A 26,235-nucleotide genomic window follows, 5' to 3' on the forward strand; every position below is an offset into this window, starting at 1 on the left:
CATGTTGTTAATTTCTACTCTAAGTTTTCTGACCTCTTTCCTTCTGCCGGGTTTGGGCTCCTTTTTTGGTCCTTTTCTAAGATCTTGAGCTGTGAAGTCAAGGTGTGTATGTGGGCCCTTTCTTCCTTTCTGAGAAATGCTTGCAGAGCCATAAATTTTCCCCTTAACGTGGCTTTAGCTGCGTCCCATAGGTTCTGGTAGCTCGTGTCTTCATTCTCATGTTTCCAGGTAACTTTTAATTCGTCCTTGACTTCCTTCCTCATTGTTCTACGTTGAGTTGTTTAATTTCCAGGTGTTTGATTTGGTTCTCCATGTCTGTGTGTGATTCACTTCTATGTTCAGTGCATCATGGTTTGAAAAAAATGTTGATACTATTTCTGTCTTCCTGATTCTATTGAGGTATGTTTTTTTGGCCTAGCACGTGGTCAATTTTGAAAAATGTTCCGTGTTCCCTGGAGAAGAATGTGTATTCTTTCTTTTTGGGCTGTGAATCCCTCTTAGGTCTATAAGTCCTCTCTATTCTGTTTCTTCCTTCAAAGTCATTTTTTCCTTGCTGAGTTTTGTTCTTATTGATCAGGAGGTGATAATGTGATGTTAAAGTCTCCAGTGGCTACTATTGTCTTGCTAGCAATGTCCTTAAAATTGTTAGCAGTTGTTTAAAATATTTAGCTGTTCCCTCATTAGGTGCGAATACATTTAAGAGTGTGATTTCTTCCTGTTGTACATATCCCTTGATGAATAGAAAATGGCCTTCACTGTCCCTTCTAATCTTTTTCAACCTGAAATGTAAGTCGTTGAATACTAGTATGGCCACCCCAGCTTTTTTGAGGGAGCTTTTTCTTGCAGGATTGTTTTTCATCCTTTAACTTTGAGTCTGTGTTTGCTCTGACTGTTCAGATGAGTTTCTTGTAGGCAGCAGAATGTTGGGTTCTGTCTCTGAATCCATTTTGCCACTCTGTGTCTCTTAATTGGTGAATTTAGATTGTTGACATTGAGAGAAATTATTTTATGGGGCTTTGTGTCATCTTTCTGTAAGGGTCTGTTGTGCTTTGTAGGGTTTGTCTTGTCTTATAGTAGCCCCTTTATCCCTTCTTTTAGGTTTGGTTTTGAGTCTATGAAGTTTCTGAGCTGTTGTTTATCCAGAAAATAGTGTACCGTTCCTTTCGTGTTTGAGTGAGAGTTTAGCCGGATAGAGTATTCTTGGTGAAGTGCTCAATTCAGTGAGTTTTTTCACTATATCCCACCATTGCCTTCAGATTTGGAGGGTTTTCTCTGATAGGTCTGCTCTGAATCTAAGAGGTGCTCCTTTGTATGTGATTTACTTCTTTGAACGTGCTGCTTGCAGTATTGTGTCTCTATCAGCAGCATCCACCATTCTATGCTATGTCTTGGAGTGTTATTGTTAGGGTCTCTTATAGCTGCCACCCTTTGGGCTCCTTGAATCTGAATGGCTGCATTGTCCAGCTCTGGGAATTTTTCAGCAATGATTTGTTTAATCGTTGCTTTTTTATTGGGATTGTTTCCCTGATCCTTGGTACTCCAACGATTCTAATGTTGTTCCTCTTGGAATCATCCTCTAGGACTCTGATTCGCTCTAGAGCTATTTTGAGGTCTGTTTCCATTGTTTTTTTGTTTGTTTGTTTGTTTGTTTGTTTATAAGCTTCGTGCAGCTGATCTTCCAGCTCACTGATTCTGTCTTCAGCTGTAGTCATTCTACTGTTGAGGGCACACACTGAGTTTTTTATATCATCTACCGAGTCCTTCAATCATGACACTTCTGTCCATAGCTTTCCAATTTCTGCTCTCATTTCTTCCTGTAATTTCTCGATTTTCCGATCCATTGTTTCCGTCATGTCCTCCTTATTTTATTGGATAACTGTGTCACTGTTTCTTTGAGTTCATTGAACATCTTCATTACTTCATATCTGAATTCTTATCAGAGAGGTCCCTTAGGTGAGTAATACCTAATGAGGCTTCTGGACTCTTTTCATCATCCTCTTCTCATGGTGGGCATTTGCACTGTTTCTTCATGTTGGTAAGGTGGCATGGAGACTGAGAGTTATATGAGATTGCTGGGTATGATTAATTTACCTGTGGCCGCTCAGTCCAAAATTAGGTCACGCCTACTTCTGCGAGGCCACGCCCACTGTGGAAGAGGCCATGCACCCTATGGGTACCTGGTGTGTGTGAGGGGTACAACCTGAGGGATGGAGAGATCAGGTGTTGGGAATGAACAGGAAGAGGCTCAGGGATGATAGGCTCAGGGTCTTAGAGAACGTCTGGTGCATGTAGGCAGCGAAAGCGAAGTCTCAGGTTCGAATTAAGACTGACCTGAGGGATAGAAAGGTCAGACGCAGCGTTGGGGACGAACCTATTCTCACTGTTTGTATCCCTTCTTTTTGTAAACAGATTCGTTTTGGAATTCAGCTTCCTTCAATACTGAAACATCATACCTCCATTTCCCAGCATTCCGTGGAGAACTTAGTGCTGACATGTCTTTCTTTTTTAAGACCACAGCCCCTTCTGGAGTGTTAGTAGAAAACCTGGGAATCACAGGCTTCATCCGGCTGGAGCTGCGTGGTGAGTGACCTTATCTGGACATAGCCACTGAGTACCCAATTATTAATAATGTCCCTTATAGACCTAATTTTTATAAGATGCCTGTTTCTTTTTCAGTTGTATTTCTCTATTAAATACTAAAATTCTATAATCGTTAATAATCATTTCAATAGTAAGGCAATGGATTGTGATATCCTATGCCAATTTTGTGTTGTGAATAGCAATTTGTATAATCAGAATTTGACACCAAATGGGCCAAATAGCATCCTACTAGGCTATGAAACTGTTTGATATAATTCATTAGGTATATTATAATTGTTTTGTGCAGAGGTTAATTTCTTGCTTCCAAAATTTCATACAGTGCATGCAATAAAGTTATGTGAAGATTTAAACCGTTTTTACATGAATACATTTGTCATATTAAACCAGGTAAATTGTTCATTTTAGTACTAAATATTTAGTAATTACTTAGCAAGATGAATAGTGCACCTGAGAAGGAATATGCTAAAATAGTTTTACTTTTTCCCTCCAGGTACAGACTTATTTTGCTCTTAAGCCAACTGGGAATGGCAGTCTGTTTTAGCCCAAGGTCCCCTTTAAGCGAGCATGTCACCATACTCTTCTCACATCTACTCAAGTCATATTTTCTCCCTGTGAATGACCATAAGCAACTCACATCTATATTTCTAGCTTCTGCGGAAGTGACCTTTTCATTTGATGTGGGAAATGGACCTTGTGAAGTCAAAGTGAAGTCCTCTACCCCCTTGAATGACAATCGGTGGCACTATGTGAAGGCAGAGAGGAACATTAAGGAAGCAGCTCTCCAAGTGGATCAGCTCCCTGTCAGAACCCAGTCGGGCCCTGCTGATGGGCACTCCCGCTTACAGCTCAACAGCCAGCTCTTTGTCGGTGGGTGCTGTCATTCATAACTGTGCAGTGCTGGGAATAGATTCAATGACCAAGAGACAATGGTTACTATAAATAGTTACCATAGCAATGGCAAAACAATACTACTATGGGCTCCATGATCTCAGGTCTCCATATTTAACATATAGTGTTGGGTGGACATCCAGAGGGATCAAGGGGCTTGACCACATATACAACCAAAAGAAAATTCTAAACTTGTATTGAACTGTTTCCCATGTTTGCACTCAATATCATATAGAGTCTATTTGTATTTCTTTCAGTCACTTCTTAACAATGTTCTTTATAAAACTCTTGCCCATTTTTGTCTATTTCTCCTACTTTGCCTCTCAGGGGAGTTAGAGAACATGCACTGTAACTGGGACCCAGTCATCATCTGTCTCCTGGGAAACAGATCTGAGGGGTCATGCAGACATCGCTCAGGGTGTTTATCCATGAACGACTCTCATCAGTCTGAGCCTCAATTCTCTGTGCACCTCCCTTTGGTCCCATATCATGCACCATATTTAGGGCCCAAGCTTTCTCCTTTTTCCTCATAATCCTTTTCTAAACATTAAATATCTGAGTCTTAGAAATATTCTCTCTTAATTTTCGTGCTTATTGTTTCACTGCTGTTAGTTTCTTCAATGGGGTAAAAATGATTTTTGCTACATTACATTTCAGACAATAGTAGTGTGATTTGGAAACTAAGCAGATTAAAGGATTCACTCTTACTTGGCTTTTTTTGTATGTTTTACATGAGACATTTCTAAGTAAATAAGGACACAACCCAATTAGATACAGACAAAAATCACAAACTAGCATACAGTCTGTTTTGCCAGAGTATACCTCCAGCATCTATGAGTCTAATGCCATGCAGTGAGTTAAACTATGTGTGTATACAGTTCATGGAATCATAAAATTCAACTTCAAGCATAATTAGTTCTTACCGAGCTAGAGTGTCCTTCAATTAATTATTGCAGATTATATTAAATAGCTCTATCTTCCGATTTCAAGTCTAGAGAAAGAACTAATGAAATGTTAAATTTTAAAAAAGAATTTATGAAAAATCTACTCCAAATTAACATTATCCCCTAGGGTAATATTACTGAAGCCTGAGAACTTAGCTGAAAATTCACATTTTGGGTAACTCCCATATCCCAGTATTGAGTTGAATCTCTAGAATGAGCCCTCAGATCTGTTTTTAAAACAAGCTTCCAGCTTTCACCTGTGCTCCCAACTGTCACTGTTACTGTCCTCCCATTGTTCATTGATTTGCGCGAGAGGGTCTAGTAACGTCTCCATTGTAAGACTAGTTGTGACTGTGTTTGGCATATTGAATACATCACAGGGAGCTTGCCAGGCTTTGTCGTGCAGGCAAGATACTCTCGGTAGCTTGCCAGGCTCTCTGAGAGGGGCTGAGGAATCGAACCTGTGTTGGCCTGGTCTGCCATGCACAAGGCAAACGCTCTACCCACTATACTATCGCTCTAGCCCCCAACAGGTAAGAATAATTGTCTTAGGCTTACATAAGATGTGATCAATGGAAAGTATTTATTATTCAGGTAGTATTCAAACCATCCAGCTTCAGATTGTTATGATAGATAAGATAAGCTGAAACCATAGATATTGTCTCAAATTTCTTTTTCTTTGCTCTTTCCTTGATTCCTTTCTAAAGCTTCATTAATAGAGAGATCTCTAATATAAATATTTGTGTTATATAAAGAAAAATTTTAGATATGCTATTTGTATTATTATATAGTTCAATATATGATAGTCAAAACAAATTATAAAATTATATTATTACATATTCACAGTCATGGTCCTCCAGTTGTTCATCGATTTGCTTGAGTGGGCCCAATAACGTCTCCATTGGAGACTTTGTTGTTACTGTGTTTGGCATCGAATACATCATGGGGAGCTTGCCAGGCTTTGCCATGCCGGTGGGAGACTCTCGGTAGCTTGCCAGGCTCTCCGAGAGGGGCAGAGGAATCGAACTCAGGTCGGCCATGTTGGCTGCGTGCGAGGCAAATGCCCAACCGCTGTGCTATCGCTCTAGCCCAGCAATAATGATATTAATTACATAATAAATCACAAAGATTACAAAACAATGCACATAAATTTGCAATGCATATTTATATTTCAAAATTACAACTGTAATATTTTCTATGCATTCTAATCTATAATTTTATAATATATTGGAAAGATTTTTAATTATGTAACTGTATTCCACACATATTTCATTGAGTATAAATTTTGAAAAGGATCACTTTTCAAAGGATCACTTTGAAAGGATTCCTTTATAAACAATGATAGTTTATATTTCATTGTTCATAGTTTATGTTTATAAAGGAATGAATGTCAAAAATCAAAATGAAACATGAAAAATACTGTTAGAATATGTAACCGTATTGTTTCCATATTGTTGTTTGGTGATTTTTAAATTGACTAGAGTCTATATTTTCAAAACCACATATGATCATAACACGTGGGGCAGTATTTTAGTGTTAGTACTGTCATATATTTGCCCTGGAATATTAGCATGGCAAGACACAGGACTATGACACATCTGGGGTGTTTCTCTGGCAGGAGGTACAGCAACCAGGCGGAGAGGATTTCTGGGGTGCATCCGGGCCCTGTGTTTGAATGGGCTGGCCTTGGACTTGGAAGAAAGAGCCACAGTGACCCCAGGTGTGGAGCCAGGATGCCCAGGTCACTGTGCTAGCTATGGACATCTGTGCCACAATGGAGGCCTCTGCCAGGAGAGGCTAAGGGGGTTTGTGTGTGACTGCACCTCCTCTGCTTATGATGGGCCCTTCTGCTTCCATGGTGAGTGGAACCCGGGACAGGGCTCCTGGGGATGGAAAACACAAAATAATGTTGTAGTATATGGCTTGCAGAAACATCTCCCTGGGCTCTGTCTCCATCTTGCTGTTTAACTGGAGAAGAGAGCAGGTTCAGTTTGCAGACCTCAAAGACTATCCTGTGAAATCTTGGTGCCAGTCCTCAGAGGCCCCTCAGTGCAGTGTCACGAGGAGACCCATAACCTCCAACTCTGTCTGAACTGGATTTTCACATGGATCACTCCAGTGCAATTAAATATTACAAATAGTTAATATGTACATAATTATAAAAAATATAATATTATATATAATATGTACATAATTTCATGGAGTGATAGCAGAGCGGTAGGGCGTTTGCCTTGCACGCAGCCAACATGGCCGACCTGAGTTCAATTCCTCCGCCCCTCTTGGAGAGCCCGGCAAGCTACCGAGAGTATCTCGCCCGCACGGCAGAGCCTGGCAAGCTCCCTGTGACGTATTCGATATGCCAAACACAGTAACAACAAAGTCTCCAATGGAGACGTTACTGGGCCCGCTCGACGGGAGGGCCTTTACCTTACGAAGCATGTTGGATTACCAATCAATGTCATTTGATTTGGGTCTATGATGGGATTAGTTATTTTGTATCAATATTGCAAAGTTTGACTATTTACACTGAATTAATATTGGTCTATAACATTATGTAGTTTTTAGTATATATAGACAGTAATTTATATATAATTGTATATATATATATATATATACACAGTAATAAATATAAAGGACTTCATAACCTGAGGTATAGTGAAAAGTTCCATCTTCCCTTCTGGTAAATGCTATTTTGCTTCTATAGTCTACAAGTTGATTTGGATCTAGGAAGATAAATAGAAAGTTGATTTGATTTATTCATTTGTTTATTTTCTTTACCTGCTACATGTGTGAAATCATCTAGTTTTTAGTTATCTGTTTCAATGAGTATGATAATCTCTGGAGCCATCAATGTTTTTGCAATTGACATGAATTCATTTTTCAGAGCTGAATAACGTTCTCTCATGAATTCTGCACACAGCATCTTTATTTATTCATCCATGTATGGGCACTTAGATTGTTTCCAGCCCTTGGTGATTATGAATAATGATGTGATGATCAGGGATTTGCACATGTCTAATAAATATATCTCTTTACATGGATATGTGCACATTCTTCAGGTAATGACACAACTGTGCAATCGCTGAATAATATGGTAATTCTATTTTTAAGTTTTGAAATACTATTTTCCCAATTAGCATTGGCTATCCATTATAGACAATACATAATGGATAAACAATACATGATGGCTACTTGAATTAGCATTCCCAATAATAGAATTTAAACTTTTAATGTGAAAGCCCACACACACGAGTAGGTAAGACATCTGAGGGCTAGTTGCACCTGTAGGAGGAAGGGATTCAATCACAGCACCAAATGGTCCCTTGAGAACTTCCCTAAGTGATGCTTGAGCACTGAGTGTAGAGAAGCCTGAACACTGCTGAGTGTGGCCCCCAAACCAAAATATTCAAACTAAATTTAAACAAGAAAACATGTAAAAATGATGTCACTCTTGTTTTCTCTCTTAGGTAGTCTTTAAATATAAATAGATCAAGACTCTTGCATTTAACCATAATGCTCAAAAGGAGAGAGAGGGACAGAGACAGAAAGGCAGAGACAGAGAAGAAAAGAGTATGCCATTGAGGCAGGTTGGAGAAGAGGTGTGGGGGAGGGAACGAGTTGGAAATGTACACTGATGGAGAGATGGGTGTTGAAACATTGTATGAAATGCAAGCATGAATAGCTTTGCAACTATACATCACAAGGCCTCAATTTTAAAGTCTTTGGCTTTTACATATAACAGTTATATGTGTGTCATTCCAGAGGTTTCTGCATATTTAAGAACTGGCTCATCAATCACTTACAGTTTTCAAGAACCTTACCACCACACCCCCAGCAAGAACACCAGCTCCTTTGCAACTGGATCCCATGAGGATCTAACACTGACAGGAGAAGAGACCGCGATAAGCTTCAGGACAACAGGGCTTCCCTCCCTACTGCTCTTTGTTGGGGCCTTCTCAGAGGAATACTTTTCTGTTATCCTCACCACAAATGGTGAGTGTCTGTAGTGTAAGACTAAAAAGAATGAAATTGAAAGTTAGCACCATGCAGGGATGGGTCCTTTTCATGTTAAGGTGCAACATAATTGGGTGGCCTACACATCTCTATTTATTAGGCTTCACTTATTGTCACAAATAAGTGTAAATAATGTCCACATTTTAATGAATAAACAAATGAGTCTTCCATAAAATGCTGATCATTTTATGAGATCAACATAAAACTACTCCCAGGATGTATTTTTCTGTTCAGCAATAATCTAAATGACTTTTTCAGGTAATTTGGAAACAAATTTTTTATCTGGTATGTAAATTTATTAGCATTTTTTATTGAATCACCTTGAGATATAGTTACAAAGCTTTCATAATTGAGTTTCAGTCATAAATTTTTTCACCAAAGATGTCCCCAGTATCCACCCCCACACGACACCAACCCGTCTCTATGGCAGACAATTTTATTCTTACTCTCTCTGTACTTTTGGGCGTTATGGTTTAGATATAGATACTGAGAAGTCATCATGTTTGGTCCTTTATCTACATTCAGAAAACATCTCCCAGTCTGAGCTATCCCTCTATCCATCATTGACTTAGTAATCACTTCTCTATCCTGGCTGTCTTCTCCCCCAGCTTGTAAGGCAGGATTCCAACCTTGGAACAATCTTCCTGGCCCTTGACTCTACTGTCTTTGCGTGTTAGTCTTATATTATGTTATTTTATATTCCACAAACAAGTGCAGTCATTCTATGTCTGTCTTTCTCTTTCTGACTCATTTCTTTCAGCATGATACTGTCCATGTGCATTCACTTACAAGGATATTTCATGACATTATCTTTCCTAACAACTATATGTTATTCCATTGTGTATATATACCAAAATTTATTTAACCATTCATCTGTTCTTGGGCACATGTGTTATTTCCAGACTCTGGTTATTGTGAGCAGCGTTGCAATGAACATACAGGTGCAAATGTCATTTCTACTGTGCACTTTTGCACCCTGGCATATATTCCCAGAACTGGTATTGCTGGCTCATATGGAAGCTCAGTTTCTAGTTTTTTGAGGTATGCCCATATTGTTTTCCAAAAAGGCTGGACCAGTCAGCTTTTCTACCAACAATGAAAGAGAGTTCATTTATCCCCACATCCTCAGCAGCACTGCTTGTTCTTGTTCTTTTTGATGTGTGTCAGTCACTCTGTTGTAAGATATCTTATTGTTGTTTTGATTTGCATCTCCCTGATGATTAGTGATGAAGAGCAGTTTTTCATGTGTCTTTTGGCCATTTGTATTTCCTTTTTAAGGAAGTTTCTGTTTATTTCCTCTCCCCATTTTGGTGCTGTTGGAGGATTTTTTGGCACAGATCTACTAATGTCTTGTATATCCTATGTATTAACAACTTACTGACAGGTATTGGATAAATAATTTTTTCCAATCAGTGGACTCTCTCTGTATTTTGGTAACTGTTTTTTTTTCAGTGTAGAAGCTTCTTAGTTTAATGTAGTCCAATTTGTTTATGTTTTCTTCCACTTGCTTGGCCAGTGGTGTTTAATCCTTAAAGATGCCTTTAGCTTCAATTATAGTGGAGGACTCTGCCTACATTTTCCTCCATGTGCCTTATGGATTCAGGCCTGATACTTAGGTCTTTAAACCATTTTGATCTAACTTTTGTGCTTGGGGTTAGACTGTTAGGACGCGGATCCTGATCTCCCTTTAACAACAAAGAGACTCCAGAGACTGCAAACAGCAAGCAAGGTTTATTGTAAGACTGGCTAGCCAAGGTCAAGCCGCCTACACAGACATGCCGGTCAGATAGGTGAGGCAAGACCCCCGAACTTCTTCAAAGGGGATCTTATATAGGCCTTCACTGGCCATTACAGCAAAGCCCGTGCATTTCATAGCCAATAGATTTGTAACAACATATACTTTCTTAACCAATCCATTTAAAAGTACATCACTCCTTAGCCTATAGATTCAAAGATCAGCATTTACGTACATAGGCATTGTGGCTAGTGGGCTAGTGGGTAACTCCGACATTTGGTTATCACCAGGCTCGATTTGATTTGGTGGAAGAGGATAAGGGAAAAGTTCCTAACAGAGGTAACAGATAAGGAAGGGCCAACAAATGGTTTCTTAATTTACATCCCAGCAGGGAAGAGTCAACAAATGGTTTCAGAATTTACATCCCAATAAGGAAGGGCTTCACAGCTAAGGCTCTACTAGGGAGGGGGCAGGAAATGGAGAGCTACTAATTAGTAGAGTTTTAACTCTGGAATCTCCCTCGGGTCCCAAGGGACCTTGCAAGACAGAGATCTGAGCTCAATTTTTTTCAGATAACTATCCAGTTTTCCCAGCACCACTTGCTGAAGAGGCTTTCCTTGCTTCACTTCACGTTTCTTGCTCCTTTGTCACAGGTTTAGTGATCATATACTTGAGTGGCTGTGTCAGAATATTCAACTCTGTTCCATTGGTCTGCAGGTCTGTTTCTAGTCCAATACCATGCTGTTTTAATTACTACTGCTTTGTAGTACAGTTTGAAGTTGGGGAAGATGATGCAACCTATCTACTCTTCCCCAAGAATTGCTTTAGCTATTTGTGGGACATTATTTTTCTATATGAATTTTATGAATGTTTTGTCAATTTTTTTAAAGAATGTCATGGGTACCCTTATAGGGACCACATTGAATCTGTATAATGCCTTGGGGAGTAGTGTCATTCTGGTAAGGTTAATCCTCCCGATCTATAAGCAAGGGATAGGTTTCCAGGAAATAAGATTTTTTTTACATAAAATATTTCCTCCATCTAAGCAAGGAGCTGCATTAAACCTCATAAAAGATAGTTTTATATGGTTTAAGGGGCCAAAAGATAGCACAGCATGAAAGAAACTTGTCTTACACTAGCTAACCTGGGTTTGACTCCAAACAGTGCAAATGATTGCATGGTATGACAAGGAGCCATCTCTGAGCTCAGAGTCCGGAGTAAGCTCTGAGCACCACTGGGTAAAACCGGAAAAGAAAAGATAAGCTAACAGGGGCTAGTGTGATCGGACAGTATGTAGGCTACTTGCCTTGCACTCTGTGAATCTGTATTCTGATCCCTGGCATTACATATGTTCCCCTGAGTGATACATGAGTATAGAGAAAGGAGTAAATCCTGAGCATCGCCAGGAGAAATTCCTGAGCACCACCAAGTTTGGTCTAACCACCACCCCCGAAAAAAAAATAAAAGAAGAAAGCAAACAAAGTATGCTGATATTCATAAGTATGAGATGAATAAGATTTACCTAACTCATCACTTATTTATGTCATATCTGTATCCAAAACCAAGCGAGTTATTACTCAACACTTGATCACCAAATCCTTCTAAGATGCTCAGTTAGAGAAAAGAATCAGGCTACAACCTTGCTTCCTTGAGCATGTGGAAGCTGAGTGCTCAGAAATCTTGCCATTATCTCTCACTGATTACTTTAGAAGGAGAGAGTAAAGAAGAGGAAGTTTCCCTTCCAAGGAGGAAAGCAGAGGGACAAAAGAGTGATAGTACACTCTTCAGAGGGATTTGCATATCATGGCAGATCACTAACATCTGTCTTATTTTTCCTGTTTCGTGATTCTAAAGAAACATTAGTAGAAAATTCGAGCAATTGCAAAATTTAATTATGCAAATGCAGATAGCACAGTGATAGGGCCCTTTTCCTTGAATGCAGTCAGCCAGGCTGAGTCAGGTTCAATTCCTCCACCCTTCTCGGAGAACCTGGCAAGCTACCAAGAGTATCTTGCCCGCACGGAAAAGCCTGGGAAGTTACCTGTGACATATTCAATATGCCAAAACACAGTAACAACAAGTCTCAAAAAATGGAGACGTTACTAGGCCCGCTCGAGCAAATTGATGAACAACGGGAGGACAGTGTTTCAGTATTTCAGGTACTGATTTAAAATGCATCAAAATAAGTGACATTAAAAGAAGTTATGTTTATGGAAAGTGAATGTTAATGTATTATTGCCAGAGGTTTTATCATTTAGTAATATGAATACCACCTGAATAATTAACTGAGAACCAAGCTTTAATTTTCTTATGTTTAACTTAAGTTTCTACCTTATGTAAGAAAAACTGAAAAAAGAGACATTTTAGGCCAGTGAGATAGTACAGTGTTGGTGTGCTTCCCCCTATGTAGTTCAGTCATCAATAGTACATGGTTCCCTGAGCCCTGCCAAGATTAAGCCTTGAGCACCCACAGGTGTGACCCAAAAGGTAAAAACACAAAATAAATGAGACAGTTAGGTCGTTACTATTGAAATTAAGAGTAAAATAGGGCACTCTGAAGTTGGCCTTCAGGGCTGGAGTGATAGCACAGCGGGAGGGCGTTTGCCTTGCTCTCAGCGAACATGGCCGAACCGAGTTCGATTCCCCCGCCCCTCTCGGAGAGCCCGGCAAGCTATCGAGAGATCTCGCCCGCATGGCAGAGCCTGGCAAGCTCCCCGTGATGTAGTCGATATGCCAGACACAGTAACAACAAAGTCTCCAATGGAGACGTTACTGGGCCCACTCAAGCAAATCGACGAACAATGGGAGGACAGTGACAATGACAGGATGTGTACACAAAAAGATCAAAATCCAGTAAATTACAACAACCCTGGCACAGACATAATCCAGAAGACGTAGGCTCAATAAACACTTGTTCTTTGGTTTACTGTCTCTTAGGATGGAAAAGCTTATATCTGAAAAAAAAAAGCCATTCTATACTGGGGTCCTCTTCACACAAGTGAGTGCTGTTCTGATCAGTGGAAATTTTAAGTGGTCACAGGTCATATTTTAGTCCTGGTTTGTCTTGGGTTTTCTTACAAGCCCACCTGCAGGTTCCTATTCCTGCCTCGAACAGCCTGGTGAGAGCCTGATTCTGGGTCTTTCCCCAACTCAGACTGGCTCTATTGAATAGAAATATTAATTATCAGGTGAGCCCAAATAAATACACATTAGATTTAAATTGAACTGAACAACAAGTAAAAGGTTTAGGTTTCACACTGGAAGGGTTTTTTTTTCCTTTTCTCTTTATGAAATTCTATTTTAGTTTAAAATGCCGTTTCCCCCTTCTTTAGGAAGTTTGCAGATCACTTATAAACTAGACAGACACCAAGAACCTGATATTTTTAATCTTGGCTCTAAAACTATGGCTGATGGGAAATTTCATCGGGTGACAATTAGCAGAGAAGCAGCCGCAGTCTTTGTAGAGGTAAGACAGTAAACACAACAACATCAATAGTAATTTAGAATGTGACTTTCAGAGAAGTGGTCCATTTGATAATAAATGCTAAGAAAAGAGCTAAGCTTTTGGCAGACTTCCATAGTTCTTTCAAGGACAATAAACAGCATGTATTATTGTTTGATATTAGTTTTATTTAGCCTATTAAATGTAATTAATATGTGACCATTTAAAATACTCAGCTGTCCTTTTCTTTGGTATGGAAATGTTGTCCAGCTTATCACAGTGACTATTGGTCCCATTCCTAAGGGAACATTTTCCACTGGATGACAAAAGAATCAGTGCTACCAGTATTTTAATTCAACATAGAAAGTAAGACCCGGCTGAGACTGAGAATATATTTTTAAAATGACTATTTAAATTATGCATTTGAAAAGTGTTTTGAAGAATAATCTATATATTCAATCACTATATTTGTTTTCTGTACATGTTAAAATACAGATTATTTTGGGCCATTGAGAACAAAACATGAAGTATCATAGTAAAGGTGATAAATAGCCACAAAAGGTTCCCCCATAACACTTAAATCTCAATAAAATAAATGGTCTTCATATGATCAAAATAGATAAGCAGTGTCTTTCAAAGCTTATTTCAATTTAATTCTTGGTAACAAGGTAAAATTTAAATGTATAATGAATTTTATATCTAGACTAGAGAGATAGTACAGTGGATACTATCTCCTTTTTGAAATTTCCTTTTGAAAATAATAAAAATTTTAAGATTTGAGATATTTCATTACATTTCTTTGTTGATTATATATCTATGGTAGGTACTTAACCTGGGGAAAAAATTAAGGGAAAGGGTGGAGTAGAATTTGATATATTATGAAAATTTTCTATAAAACAGCTTTCTCCCTTGAACTTTCTAATATCATTAACATATGATTTGATTTTTTAAATGATTTTTGTCTCATTTTTATTATCAAAATTGTTCACCATTTTGAATGGACAATGCTGGTGGATGTCTAATAGGTTAACCAGACTACAAGGACACATGTCATCCTGTCCTCGGGGACCGAATTCAATGCAGTCAAATTCCTGACACTGGGGACAATTTTCGGTAAGTGTCAGAAAGCTGTCACTTTGTGATGAGGTTCTGAAGTGTTAGGATAAAGACCCAGAAGGTGTTTGCCATGTTGAAAGGAATCCCTTCTCATATTTGTGATATCCCAGGGAGTGAAAAATTCTCAGAAGCTGTGACCTTGTCTCGGGGACAAGTAATCAAGAATAAGTGCTTCTGACCTTTCCACACACAGCCTTTGCTTGATAATCAAGCAGAATGAAGGTTGGTTGTTTTTGTCTAGCAATTAGGAAACACTAAACTTCTTGGTTTCTACTGTATAAACCAAGCTCACACTGACAAAAATCAGGCATCAATAAATGACTTATTGATAAAGCTAGATTTTTACACTTTAGAAAGGATGATTTTTACTTTAGCCAATAAGTATGCTTTGGACTGTATTGGTTCCTGTTTTGCCTGGGAAGGGGGTGAAGAGGAGAGGTGCCTTTATTGTCACAGGTAGTGCTGTACCATGGCTCCGGTCCCCTCCCCTGTTTTTAATAAGAATTTTTTTGATTGACTACTCCAAGTTTTGCATCCTACGCTTAACTCATATTCATTCATGTATTTCCCCATATATTAAAACAATTTTTGCACGGCAAAACCTGGCAAGCTACCGGTGACGTATTAAATATGCCAAAATCAGTAACAACAAGTCTCACAATGGAGATGTTACTGGTGCTCGCTCAAGCAAATTGATGAAAAACGGGAGGAGCAAATTACAGATGTGATATTCTACAAAATACCTTCATGACCACTATTCACTCTCTTCAGATTCATGATACTCTTTTATTTGAAGATGATTTTTTCCCTTTGGTTTTTGGACCCACCCAGTTGTGCTCAGACTAACTCCTCACTCTGGCCTCAAGGATTTCTCCTGGGAGGCGTCAAAGGACAATAGGTGGCCCAGCAATGAGACCCAAGCTGCCTGCATGCGAGGAAAATGCCCCACCCACTATACTGTCTCTTCACCTCTAGATATAAAACTCATTACACATTTAAATTTTACCTTTTCAGCAAGAATTAGTTTAAAATAAGCTTTGAAAGGCATAGTTTATCTTTCTGGATCATATATAAGATATTAATTTTATTGAGATTTAAGTGTTATTGGGGAAACCCCTTTTGTGGCTGTTTATTACTTCTGCTATACTTCATATTTTGTGATCAATAGTTCAAAAGAGTCTGCATTATCTTTTCAGTCAATGATACACTGTTTCTTTAGGTCATTTATTTTACCCCAATTTTAAAACGATTATTTAGGCACTATGACTTATACTGTTATGAATAATATCTCTGTTTACTGTTAAGAGTAATGTTACTATACCTTGTTGCTACTCCTGGTCTGGACATCCCAGTTGTATACATGTGCATTAGTTAAAACTTGAGATTAGGAAAAGCCCATGAATGGATAATAAAAATACACAGTATCTGTAAATTCTATCATGACTTTTGGTCAGACAATGGACAAATATTATGATTTCTTATTTTATGGACAAAGGAAATATTACAAATTCTAGTTCTTTGCCAGGGCTCTTGTGAAGGTGACAAGGCACAAGTGGTGATGCAGCTTAAGTGAAATCTCTAGTTGCAACTGTTGAAGATCCAGATTAAACTAAATCAGGAGTGTACTTTACCTCTTGATTGAGCTAGTTTAGGTATTTAGTCCCAGTTTAAACAGATTAAACTTGTTTGGGAGATTCGTGACTTCTTGACTTGCTCTAGTGGGGGTTCTGTATTATAAAGGTGCCTTAAAGGTGGATAAAGACTTTCTTGATTCTTTGACTGAAAGGCAGCTAACATTTAGGCTCCTGTTTGAGGTCACTGTTCTAGTTCCATTCCTCTTTTGTGGAAACACTGATGGATCAGTTTGCTCAGGAATGAAGATGGGAGCAACTATTTCCCATTTGGAATAGGAGACACTTGCAGCTACAGAAGTGCAGTTGTAGAATTGAGCATCTGGGTCCCAATATATGACTTTGACTAAATTTCTTGGTCATCTGTATTCCCTATTTTTTATGATGTAATTGAATTTTGTACTTCTATCTGAAACACACAGTATAAGAAATGACAAAGAACTGGAAAACCACTGAAAGAAATAAACTGATCGCCTAGCATTCAGTAATGATAACAATAGCAATACATATAGATATAATAAAATTCTTAAAAGGACAAAGATAAAAATCAAAGACCACATTTACCTTAGAGAACAGTGGAATGGACCTTCCTCCCTAAAGACTGTGCTCAACAAAATGACGTTGCTGAACATATTATAAGAAGTAAATTTACTATAACTGTTTAAATGGAGCTTTTAACATCCAAGTGGAGGAAATTTTATCCAAGTAGATGAGAACATTTTTATGAGAAGACTTCCTTTTTTAAAATTTATCATTGAGCTCTTTGGGTGCCCTAATGCTAGTTATATTTGAGAAGACTTAGTAATAGATTATTTCCAGTAATCCATGAGACCACCCAGAGCCACACTTAGAAAATATGCAGTTTCTGAGTGGAGTTTTGGTTTAGTCTACCCCCGGGAGCTGATTTCTTTCTCAATGCCAGAAGAAATGTCTAGATGAACTTTCCCCCAAGTCATCACGACAGGCATGTTCAATGAACAAAATAAACAAAGACACAATTTCCTATCATCAGTGACTCCACTGTCTGTGAGGAGAAAGGAGGCATGTTCAGAAGTTTCCATGATTCAAGGTAGAAAATTGCTATTACTAAGTGTAAAATTGAAAAAAATTTTTTCAAGACAATAAAGAAGTATGTGGTTAACTATGAAAAGTGATTTAGCCACATTTTTGAAGGAGATCATTTTAATTAAAAGGTAAAATGACAAAGTTCATTATATACATTTGACTTTTCCTACAAGTTTAAATATAGAAGTTATTGGCAGAGAATTTAAAATATTATTGACATGGTTCAAGAGTAATATGTTAAGAACTGTCTTTCTCAGTTAGAAGTTAAAGTTGAAATTTAAGTAAAAGTTATAGCCTGTAGCAATTATACAATAATTATATTATACATATTCTAATAAAATTATACATATTCCAATTTCACCTGTGTCTAGGGGCATGCATCTTGATCAAAAGTTCATAAAATATTTCATGTTTTAGATGACTTTATGTAAGGGTGGTTTTTAATCTAATTTTGTTGCTACTTTTATATAAGTAACTACAAGAAGGCTATAGTTCTTTTGTTCATAATTAGAGTGCATAAAGAAAACTTCTGGAGCAATACCACAGCGGGTAGGGCATTCGCCTTACAAGCGGCCAACATGGCCTACCCAAGTTCAATTCCTCCGCCCCTCTCGGAGAGTCCGGCAAGCTACCGAGAGTATTCGGTTATCGAATACGAGAGTATTCGATATGCCAAACACAGTAACAACAAAGTCTCCAATGGAGACGTTACTGGGCCCGCTCGAGCAAATCGATGATCAACGGGAGGGCCTTTACCTTTACCTTATTAAATTATAGTAAAATACACCATCAGTCTTGGAAAAAAATGCATCAATTTCTCAAAGCAAGTTATTGCAAATTTTTTCATGTCAACTAGTACTTTTTTCTTGTAAGCTGTTTTCATACATTAAGCTATCCATTTGCTAAAAATAACAATTTTATCTTTTGTCTTTATATGACCAATTTACTATTGTTATGTACTATGACTTTCCTTTGGAAAAAGATAATTCAGCATTATTGTCAAATCAATGTACTAACTTTTTCCCTATTTTTTATCAGTTTTATTAGTGATGATTAATTAGGTTCTTTTTCAAGGTACTATATAATATCACCTTAATCCTAATTTAAATACAAACCATGGGCCCAGACCCAACCTCAGGGCCTTGCAAGACCCCAGCCCCAGCAGAGGCAAATGCGGAGCACCGCCAAAAGATGGCGCCCAGAAACTTCAGGAGCACCTCAGAGGGTATTATTAGATGACAGCAGAAGGGACATAAGCGGCCCCTCCCACCCACAGGTATGGCAGCATGGTTTGTGTAGCCTCCGAGAGGCAGCTTATTTCCCCCTTTCCCAGCACATTGGACTCACAGCTAAACCTCCATTTCCGTATTCTAAAGTGGACATCCTGCCTATCCCAAACATATTAGGCTATAGACCACTGGCCTAGTCCAATCAAAGTATACTGAAACAGCCACCTCCATCAACCAAGCTCATCCGGAATCCTTTCTCAAAGCAAGAGAAGAATACTGATAGTGAACAGGAAGGTCCCACCTCCATACCACCACAACAACTTGAAGAAACAATCCCCACCACGGGGAGAGGATGAAGAAGAGTCCAGAGTGCTCAACAGGAATTACCCACAAATAGGATGTCTCCGAAAAAGAATTCAGAGATGAAATGTTGAAGATGTTCAATGAACTCAAAGAAAAGGTGGAACATACATTCAGCAAGTTAAAGGAGGACATGAAACGAATAATGGAATGGACAGCCAATAAAACTCAGGAAGAAATGAGCACAGAAGTAAAAAAGCTGCAAATAGAAATGTCACAAATAAAAGCATCGGTAGGTGAAATAAAAAACTCAGTGGGTGCCCTCAACAGTAGAATGACTACAGCTGAAGACAGAATAAGTAAGCTTGAAGATGAGCAGAAGAAAGCTTATAGGCAATAACAAACAATGGGAAAAGACCTCAAAATAGCTTTAGGATGAATCAGAGTCCTAGAGAATGAAATCAAGTGGAACAACACGAGAATCGTTGGAGTACGAGAAGGACAGGGAGGCAAACCCAATGAAAAAGCCACAGTTAAAGATATCATCACTGAGAAGTTCCCAGAGCTGGAGAATGCAGGCATTCAGATCCAAAGAGGCAGAAGTGTGCCAGTCAAAAGAGACCTAATAAAAAGGCATATCATAGTCAGAATGATGGATGCCATGGGTAGACACACAATAATGCAAGCAGCAAGGTCAAAGAAGGAAATCACATACAAAGAATCACCCCTTAGATTTACAGAACTCCTATCAGAGGAAACCCTTCAAGCCCAAAGATAATGGTGGGATGTAGTGTAGAAAATCAATGAAATTAACACCTCACCAAGAATAATTTATCCAGCTAAACTTTCACTCAAACTTGAAGGAACTATACACTATTTCATCGATAAACAACAGCTCAGGAACTTTATAGATTCAAAACCAAACTTAAAACAAGGACTAAAAGGGCAAGAAAAAAAAATCCTACAAACACAACATCGACAGGAAGATGGCTCAAGGCCCTATACCAATATATCTCTCAATGCCAATGGTGTACATGCACCAATTAAGAGACACAGATGGCAAAATGGATTCAGAAACTGAATCCAACATTTTTCTGCCTACAAGAAGCACATTGGAACAGTCAGAGCAAACACAGTCTCTACTTCAAAGCATGGAAAACAATCCTGCAAGCAAACAACTCCCTCAGAAAAGCCAGGGTGGCTATCCTAATATCTTACAACATTGATTTCAGGTGAAAAAGATTAGAAGGGACAGAGAAGACCATTTTTTAATAATCAGTAGATATGTACAGCAGGAAGAAATCACACTCCTAAATGTACATGCACCTAATGAGGGACCAGCTAAATACGTAAAACAACTGCTAAAGGATTTTATTAAGGACATTACTAGCAACACAATAGTAGTTGGAGACTTCAACACCATCTTATCACCTCTAGATAGTTGAAGAAGATTAAAACTCAGCAAGGAAACACTGACTTTGGGGGAAGAAATAGAAGAGAGAGGGCTGGTAGATCTATACAGGGCTTTACATCCCAAAGAGAGAGAATACACATTTCTTTCCAGTGCACACGGAACATTCTCCAAAATAGACCACGGGCTGGGTCACAAAAAATACCTCAATAGAATCAGGAATATAGAAATTGTATCAACTATCTTTTTAGATCGCGACGCATTGAAGAGAGAAGTTAATCACATAAAAATGCAGAGAACCAAATCAAACACCTGGAAATTAAACAACTCAATTTTGAACAACAAGTGGGTCAGGAAGGAAATCAAGTAATAAATCAAAAGATACCTGGAAACAAATGAGAATGAAGACACGACTTACCAGAATTAGGGGACAAAACTAAAGTTGTATTAAGGGGAAAATTTACAGTGCTGCAAGAGTTTCTTAGGAAGGAAGATAGGACCCACATAAATAACTTGACTTCATAGCTTAAGATTTTAGAAAAGGACCATCAAAAGTACCCCAAACCAGGCAGAAGGAAAGAATTGATGGATGGATTCACTAGCGAATTCTTCCAAACATTTAAAAAAAATTTTTTTTATTGATGAATCACCATGAGGTACAGTTACAGAATTACAAATTTTCGTGCTTGTGTTTCACTTATACAATGCTTGAGTACGCATCCATCCACCAGTGCCCATTCTTCACCACCGATGATCCCAGTAGCCTTCCCACACACACCCCATGCGATTCCGCCCACCCCACACGGAATCTGTGGCAGAGCATTCCCTTTTGTTCTCTCACTTCTTTCAGTATTGTGGTTTACAATAGAGGTATTGAGTGGCCATCACGTTTGATCTATAGTCTACTTTCAGCGCACATCTCCCATTCCAAGTGGGTCCTCCAACCACACTTTACCTCGTGTTCCATTCTCTATCTGAGCTGCCTTTACCTCCAGCATGTGAGGCCAACTTCCAAGCCATGGAGCAAAGCTCCTGGTACTTATCTCTACTATTCTTGAGTGCTAGTCTTCCATTCTGTTACTTTGTATTCCACAGATGAATGCAATCTATGTCTGTCTCTCTCATTTTGACTCATTCCACTTAGCATGATACTTTCCATGTTGATCCACTTATAGGCAAAGGTCATGATTTGATCTTTCCTAACAGCTACATAGTATTCCATTGTGTAGATATACCAAAGTTTCTTTAACTAGTCATCTGTTCTTGGGTACTCGGGTTTTTTCCAGATTCTGGCTATTGTAAACAGTGCTGCAATGAACATTCGAGTGTAGATGTCATTTCGACTATACTTTTTTGCCTCTCCAGGATATATTCCCAGGGGTAATATTGCTGGCTCAAATCAGAGCTCAATTTCTAATTTTTTGAGAATCATCCATACTGTTTTCTGAAATGGCTGAACCAGTAAGCATTCCCACCAGCAGTGTATAGGGTCCCTTTCTCCCCACTTCCATTCCAACACTGGAAAGGAATGCAATGAGATGTTTATATAGTTGACACTTACATAAGGCAGAGTTCAGAAGGAATGTTATACCCTGCATTTGAATACTTGAGTATAATTTTTATTAACACCAAAATGCTGTTCTAGACGTGGTATGGGCCATAAACCATGACAATAATATACACAGTCAGCGAAAATATTTTGTATGTTTTATTATATACGTGGACTGGAGTGATAGCACAGCGGTAGGGCGTTTGCCTTGCACGCAGCCAACATGGCCGACCTGAGTTTGATTCCTCCACCCCTCTCGGAGAGCCCGGCAAGCTACCGAGAGTATCTCGCCTGCATGGCAAAGCCTGGCAAGCTCCCCGTGATGTATTCGATATGCCAAACAGAGTAACAAGAAGTCTCACGATGGAGACAATACTGGGCCCACTCGAGCAAATCGATGAACAATGGGACGACCATGATTATATACATATTGTATTCTTTTAAAAGGATAAGGTAAAGGTAAAGGCCCTCCCGTTGATCGTCGATTTCCTCGAGCGGGCCCAGTAACGTCTCCATTGGAGACTTTGTTGTTAGTGTGTCTGGCATTTCGAATACTGTTGGTAGCTTGCCGGGCTCTCCGAGAGGGGCGGAGGAATCGAACTCCGGTCGGCCATGTTGGCCGCTTGTAAGGCAAACGCCCTACCCGCTGTGTAAAATGCTATTAAGAAATTCATCACTTGATCACTTGATTTCCTGTTAATCATGGATTTGCTTGAGCGGGTACCAGTAACGTCTCCATTTGTCTCTGTCATGTGCTAGTGTAGCCCAATGGTATCTGCTCATTCCAGGAACACGAAGAGCCTCAAAGCAATTGTTCAGGATTTTGACGAAGAAGTCTGACCATCTTGTAGATAGGTGGCCACACCGTCTTTTGACATCCCGTGGAATCTATTCGATAATGCCTCTAGTCCAGCAGTCATCTCCAAATTTCATTACGTATCCAGCCCACCTGATTTTCGATGCCTTGGCAAACAAGACAGCATCCCTGAATCTTGATTGTCCATGGAGGTCAGAACATTGGATTTTTTCTGTCATTTGAATGAAACATGATACTCCATGCATAGCTCTTTTGATTCCTCTTTGGGAGACATGCATAGCATTCTCATCCTGTTTTTGTAGGGACCAGGTATCTGAGGTGTATGTTAATGCAGGAAGAACAGTGGAACCAAGAGATGTGCATGGAGCCAGAGGTTCTTCATCCTCTTAGCTATTTCTTAAATGCTCTGAAGGCGTTCAAAGCCACTCTCTTCCTTTGTGCAACTCAGTTGCCAGGTCATTCATCATGTTGAGTTCTCGACCTAGGTACACATAACTGTTGCATTCAGAGATGTTCATTCTCTTGAGAGCGAATGGAACGTCAGGAACGAGTCCATTTCTCATAAACATTGTCTTATGAGATTCAGCTGTATTCCAACCTTTCCACATTCACAGTCGAAGTTGACCAGCATTTGTGCTGCTTGGCTAATGTTTGATGTTATTAGAATGATGTCATCATCGAAGCGGAGATAGTGTAGTTGCTTACTGTCTATCTTCACTGCCATTCCTTCCCATTCCAGTCATTGCATGATGTTCTCGAGGGTGGCACTAAAGAGTTTCAGTAAAATGGTATCACCCTGCCGAACCCCTCTCTTGACATGGATGATCACTTTCTTGTAGAATGGAGAGATCTTAGTAGTGAATCCATAATACATCTCATGGAGGATCATGATGTATTGAGTGAGTTTGAATTCCCTGTTTACCTAGGGCTTCGACGACCACTTCAGTCTCAACAAAATCAAAGGCCTTCTTTAAATCAATGAACGTTAGACAGAGTGGCATTTGAACTCCTGAAAGACCTCAATGGGCTTGGTTATCATGTGAATATGGTCAATCGTGCTGAATCCTTTGTGGAACCTGGCTTGCTCGCATAGTTGTCCTTCATCTAGTGTTCTGCCAATCCTATTCAGGATGACTCGAGTGAACAGATTGCAGACCACAGACAACAGGCAGATCAGGCGATAGTTGCCAATGTCATGGATGTCTCCCTTCTTGTATAGTAAAACAGACCTGCTGGTTTTCCATTGGGATAGAACCTTGCATTCAGACAGGTAGCATGTGAAAAGCCGAGCCAGTGTATCGATGAGTACTGACTGCAGGTTCTTCAGGTGTTCGGGTCTGACATTGTCTGGGCCAGGTGCTGTTTGCTTCGGGAAAACCTTGGGAACAACATATCCATCCTGTGGAATTTGTTATGTGTGCAGATGGATGTGGCTATCGAAGAGATCCGAGTAGAAGTCATAGATGATCTTCTCCATTGCCCTTTTGGAAGATGTGATAGATCCATCAGGACGTCGGAGGGCAGTCATCTTGGTCTAGTAGTTGGCGAAGTACAGTCGGACGTTGTGAATGCTTTTCCTATCTTCTGCCGCATGAGGCAGCACTGCTGTTCCTCTCTTTGAGGTTTTCCTTTATCGCTTCTCTACACTGCTTTGCGAGCTCAGACATTCGCTTGCGGTTACCTGAGGCTTGTGTCAAGCCATGGTGGCAAATGAGCTTGAGAGTTTTTGAAGACAGGCATCTTTTTCTAGCTATCTCTGTCTGGGTGCTCCTTGATCAATCATGGAGATGCTGAACCAGTCGATCGTATTCTTTGTCAATGTTGTCAAAGGTGGTATCTTCCCATGTTGCCCCAATAGTGCCAAAGAGCTCCCAGTTCGTGGTCTTTCTGGAATTCTCTTCTTAAACTTTGTAGCCCTTTCTCCCCACTCCGTGAAGCAGAATTTTGCACAAAGGAGATGGTGGCTTGATCCCCTTTGTAATTTTGGGACAACAGTGACATCGGTCAGACAAGACCGTTGATTGAATATGATGTGGTCAATTTCGTTTTAGAACCATCCACCAGGAGACTCCCAGTTGGTGGTCTTTTTGGGAGTTCTCTTCTTAAACTTTAAAGTTTAGATTCGGCCTTCTGGAACTCTGAGTTACCATGGATGGTCTTGGTCGACATGATGAACTCAGACAGTCACTCTCCCTGTGCATTCCATTCTAGGCCATGGGTCTTGATGTGGAGTTCTTCGGCTGATCTTCTCGATCTTATCTTGCCATTAAAATCACGACAATGATCTTGTAGAAGGTGTGGTCTTCTTTATAGAAATTCTCCAGCTCCATGTAGAACTTCTCAATTTCTCCTTCATCATAATCGGATGTTGGTGCATAGACAATGAAGATAAAAACTGCCAGCAGTGAGCCACATCTATTCAACTGTAATCATCTGATTTGGGTTGTTAGGCATTTGAATGAATCAATGCTCATGGCCAAGTTCATGTTTACAAGGACACTGACGCCTCCGATGCCTCTTTTGTCGCATGTTCTGAGGAACAGTTCTTCTCCAGTGTCGAAAACAGCGTGATGTGATCGATGTCTTCTTGTCTCAGTCAGACCAATGATGTCATACTTGATCTTTTGTGCTTGTACCATCAGGTCCTCAATGGATGCATCTGATGCCAGCGTGTGTGCATTGAATGTACATTCATTTTCGTCTTTTTTGTTTTGGCAGCCTAGTTTGACCTAGAGATTTTATCAGCCTCTCCTTCCTCATCCTTCTCAACGCTGCCATATTGGTGACTCCTTCAATGTCAGGGGAATGAGACCCATTGTAATTACTGGTTTTGGCATATCGAATTTCTTATTCGATAAGAGATTTATAATAAAGGTAAAATACATTCTGAGTAATCTACTGTATTTTTAATACTGTAAACTTTCACCTATTTCCACAATAGTCTGTACAAAATTGACATGTGCAGTGCCCATGTTGTTCAAAGTTCACTGTATTTCAAATCAGGATAGTCATGTGACTAAATCTTATGGGGTCAATTTTCTGCATGGATACATTATTTTCATATACAATTTAAATTCTCTAGATGTGAAATATATTAATAAGTAATTTATGAAAATCAGTTCCTAAAATCTGTGTGAAGAGAGTTGATATTAAAAACTTCATTGACTTCTTGTGGCATATGTTCATCTTTGTTATGCTTTGTCTCAGAAGTCAGAGGGAAATTTCCAAAAGGAAAATTGTAGAGTGGTAAGATGCAGAACTCAGAAATTTCAGGAAAAAATATAGATGTAAAAGTCTCAACAAGATATTAGTAAATTAAATTCAGTAACATAAAACAAATTGTGTGCTGTGACCAAATAGGATTTATCCCAGGAATTTAAAGTTGGTGCGTGCAACAGAGACAAATCAGTGTAACATACCTTATTTTTAAAAAAGCAATAAGCTTTCTTGACAAAAAGCACTGAACAAACTAGAACCAGAAGAAAATTCCTAC

The 26,235-nt window shown here is 39.2% G+C and overlaps 1 pseudogene; it reads left to right on the forward strand.

Annotated features, from left to right (window-relative positions):
• Positions 1-26,235, forward strand: part of LOC130035596 (contactin-associated protein-like 3) — a 197,505-nt pseudogene that overhangs the window by 158,523 nt on the left and 12,747 nt on the right.

This window comes from Sorex fumeus, unplaced genomic scaffold (genome assembly GCF_029834395.1).
Source record: "Sorex fumeus unplaced genomic scaffold, SorFum_2.1 ptg000063l, whole genome shotgun sequence".
Classification (NCBI taxonomy): Eukaryota; Metazoa; Chordata; class Mammalia; order Eulipotyphla; family Soricidae; genus Sorex; species Sorex fumeus.